This window comes from Zonotrichia albicollis, unplaced genomic scaffold (genome assembly GCF_047830755.1).
Source record: "Zonotrichia albicollis isolate bZonAlb1 unplaced genomic scaffold, bZonAlb1.hap1 Scaffold_139, whole genome shotgun sequence".
In the NCBI taxonomy this organism is placed as follows: domain Eukaryota; kingdom Metazoa; phylum Chordata; class Aves; order Passeriformes; family Passerellidae; genus Zonotrichia; species Zonotrichia albicollis.
This window is the reverse complement of record NW_027428356.1, coordinates 72501-76841: the sequence shown is the minus strand read 5'-3', so window position 1 is coordinate 76841 and position 4341 is coordinate 72501.

Below are 4341 nucleotides of genomic sequence, written 5' to 3'. Positions count from 1 at the left end.
GGTCTACCCCGGAGCCCGGGACACCAGGTCTACCCCGGAGCCCGGGACACCAGGTCTACCCGGGGCTCTAGGACAACAGGTCTACCCCGCTTCTGGCCGGAGACACCAGGTCTACCCCGTCTTGTGCCGCAGACACCAGGTCTACCCCGTCTCGGGCCGGGGACACCAGGTCTACCCCGTCTCGGTCCGGGGACACCAGGTCTGCTGGCTCTCGGGCCGGGGACACCAGGTCTTCTCCGGATCTGGCGGGACACCAGGTCTACCCCGGTCCCTGGGACACCAGGTCAACCCCGGCGCCCGGGACACCAGGTCTACCCCGGCGCCCGGGACACCAGGTCTACCCCGGCGCCCGGGACACCAGGTCTACCCCGGAGCCCGGGACACCAGGTCTACCCCGGCGCCCGGGACACCAGGTCTACCCCGGAGCCCCGGACACCAGGTCTACCCCGGCCCCCGGGACACCAGGTCTACCCCGGGCTCTAGGACAACAGGTCTACCCCGCTTCTGGCCGGAGACACCAGGTCTACCCCGTCTTGTGCCGCAGACACCAGGTCTACCCCGTCTCGGGCCGGGGACACCAGGTCTACCCCGTCTCTGGCCGCGGACAGCCGGTCTACCCCGTCTCGGTCCGGGGACACCAGGTCTGCTGGCTCTCGGGCCGGGGACACCAGGTCTTCTCCGGATCTGGCGGGACACCAGGTCTACCCCGGTCCCTGGGACACCAGGTCTACCCCGGAGCCCGGGACACCAGGTCTACCCCGGTCCCTGGGACACCAGGTCTACCCCGGTCCCTGGGACACCAGGTCTACCCCGGAGCCCGGGACACCAGGTCTACCCCGGCGCCCGGGACACCAGGTCTACCCCGGAGCCCGGGACACCAGGTCTACCCCGGCGCCCGGGACACCAGGTCTACCCCGGAGCCCCGGACACCAGGTCTACCCCGGCCCCCGGGACACCAGGTCTACCCCGGAGACCCGGACACCAGGTCTACCCCGGCCCCCGGGACACCAGGTCTACCCCGGCCCCCGGGACACCAGGTCTACCCCGGCGCCCGGGACACCAGGTCTACCCCGGAGCCCGGGACACCAGGTCTACCCCGGCGCCCGGGACACCAGGTCTACCCCGGAGACCCGGACACCAGGTCTACCCCGGCCCCCGGGACACCAGGTCTACCCCGGCGCCCGGGACACCAGGTCTACCCCGGAGCCCGGGACACCAGGTCTACCCCGGCGCCCGGGACACCAGGTCTACCCCGGAGCCCGGGACACCAGGTCTACCCCGGCGCCCGGGACACCAGGTCTACCCCGGAGCCCCGGACACCAGGTCTACCCCGGCCCCCGGGACACCAGGTCTACCCCGGAGACCCGGACACCAGGTCTACCCCGGCCCCCGGGACACCAGGTCTACCCCGGCGCCCGGGACACCAGGTCTACCCCGGAGCCCGGGACACCAGGTCTACCCCGGAGCCCCGGACACCAGGTCTACCCCGGCCCCCGGGACACCAGGTCTACCCCGGAGACCCGGACACCAGGTCTACCCCGGCCCCCGGGACACCAGGTCTACCCCGGCGCCCGGGACACCAGGTCTACCCCGGAGCCCGGGACACCAGGTCTACCCCGGCGCCCGGGACACCAGGTCTACCCCGGAGCCCCGGACACCAGGTCTACCCCGGCGCCCGGGACACCAGGTCTACCCCGGAGCCCGGGACACCAGGTCTACCCCGGCGCCCGGGACACCAGGTCTACCCCGGAGCCCCGGACACCAGGTCTACCCCGGCCCCCGGGACACCAGGTCTACCCCGGAGCCCGGGACACCAGGTCTACCCCGGCCCCTGGGACACCAGGTCTACCTCGCGCCGGCGGGACTTAGTCAAATAGCGGCGGGTGCCGGGTAGACCTGTTGTCTCGGCCGGCTGCGGAAGTTCACCAAGGGGTCGCTGTTGTCGGCTGCCTCCGGCTGCCTCATCGTAGGCTGCGGCCTGAGGCGGCGCCCCTTCCCGGTCGATCTCCATCGGTCCTCTTGGAGGCCTCGGCGGCTTGGGACTTATCTGCCCGTATTATGGGAGCGAGGTGACGGGCCGCATCCCCGTAGGTTGGCTGAGGCTGTGCCTACGTTTAAGGCGGAGAGGAGCAGCCGCACTCAGGTGGCCGGCAAAGGGAAAAAGCCAGTGTTCCGCCTAGCCGGGGCGAGTCTCCTTGTGGCTCGGCTCCGGCTCCCGTCCCTCCCGGGGAAGTTGGCACAGTGAGAGTGAGGCCGAGAGAGAAGGGCTGAGAAAAGACGGACCGGATCCCCCCGAGAGACCGAGAGAGAAGGGCTGCGAGCGGAGGAGCCGGTTCCCCCGGGAGGCCGAGAGATAGAGAGAGAGAGAGAGAGAGAGAAGGGGCCGGATTCCCCCCGGGATGCCGAGAGAGAAGGGCTGCCGAGCGGAGGGGCCGGATTCCCCCCGGGATGCCGAGAGAGAAGGGCTGCCGAGCGGAGGGGCCCGGTTTCCCCCGGGATGCCGAGAGAGAAGGGCTGCCAGCGGGGAGGGGCCGGTTTCCCCCGGGATGCCGAGAGAGAAGGGCTGCCGAGCGGAGGGGCCGGATCTCCCCCCGGGATGCCGAGAGAGAAGGGCTGCCGAGCGGAGGGGCCGGATCTCCCCCCGGGATGCCGAGAGAGAAGGGCTGCCGAGCGGAGGGGCCGGATCTCCCCCCGGGATGCCGAGAGAGAAGGGCTGCCGAGCGGAGGGGCCGGTTTCCCCCCGGGATGCCGAGAGAGAAGGGCTGCCGAGCGGAGGGGCCGGATCTCCCCCCGGGATGCCGAGAGAGAAGGGCTGCCGAGCGGAGGGGCCGGATCTCCCCCCGGGATGCCGAGAGAGAAGGGCTGTGAAAGGCGATTCGAGAGAGCCGCTTGGCGGGCGAGGCGGCGGCGCCTCGTCCCTTTTGTGCCTGGCCTTAAGCCGGGGCCCACTCGGCGGGCACTGTTTCGGGCCGTCCGCCCGCCTGGTGAAGCTGCGGAGCCGGGGTCGGGGCGCCCCGTCCCCGGGCCGCCTCGTTGAAGCCGTCCCCCTTCCTCGGCCTTAAGCCGGGGACCCGCGTTGGCGGGCGGAGTTTTTCGGAGTTGACGGACCCGGCACCCGACAGAGAGAGAGAGAGAGAGAGAGAGAGAGAGAGTCCGAGAGCCCCCCGGACCTTTCCCGGGCGAGGCGGCGGCGCCTCGTCCACCTCGGTCGCGGGCGCATCGACCGAGCCCCTTGGGCCGGGCGGGCTGGGTTGCCACGCGGGTCCGCGTTTTTTCTTTTTTTTCCGCGGTTTAGGCGCGCCGGTGCGCGGGCAGAGAGTGGGGGCGCCCGCCCGGCCTCCGCGGATTTTTCTCTGGCGGCCTTAAGCCGCGGCACCGAGGAGCCGTTGCGACGAAGGCGCGCGCGGGCCACGTCGGCGAGAGAGAAGGGAGCGAGCGGGATGTCTGGGGCTCCGTGGGGGAGTGAGACTCGTAACTCGCCCCCGCGGGTGCCTCCGGCGTCCCGGGCCCGCGGCCCCCGTGGCTAGCACGGGTCGCTGCGAACGCCGCCTCCATGTGCCTTTTTGTCGTGCCGTTCCTCCGGCTATTTTTTTTCCGGAAAGGGAAAGCCGGCCGCCGGCGGCGCGCGGTCCGGTGGCACGTATTTCTCGCACGCTCGGCCGGGTTCCCCGGGCCGGAAGGGGAAGCCGAGTCCCCCCGGCCTGGCGGGCCAGCCCAGTCCCAGTCCTGCCGTTGCCTAGCCGAGAAGGGAATCCGTTGGCGCCCGCGGGCGGGCGGGCGGGTGGCGGCACCCCCCGCGCTCCTCCTCTGCCGCGAGCGCTCCGCAGGCGGGGCTGGGCGGCCGTCGCCCCGTTGTCCCAGGACCGTGGCCGTGGGGGGGCCGTCGTCGTCGCCGTCGTCGGCGCGGCTCCTTCCTCGGCCGCACTCGATCGATGAGGCTTTTCGGGTGGCGTCGGAGAGGGCCCCCGGCCGGCCGGCTCTCCTTCCGGGGCTTCTCTGTCGCGGGGAAGTCACGGCGGGGGTGTCCGCTGCTCGGGCAGGGCGGTCTCCTTTTCCAGTTCGCTTCCCGTCGCAGGCGAGGTGTCGCCCCTCCCGCTGCCGGGGAGGGCGGCTTTACCGACCCCAGCTGTGTGACGGCCGCGTGGCCCCGCTAGCCTACAGGTGTCCTTCGAAAACCACGCGAGGTGCCGGTGCCGGCCCCGGTCCGGGTTAGCGCCCCGTGGGTGCCGGCCGCGAGCAGCGCCGGGCGGCGGTGCGGTTGGAGCTGAGCCGCGGGTCATGGATGGCGAGAGAGAAGAGAGGGCGAAAACGACCCGAGAACCGATGGGGCGCGGACGGGGG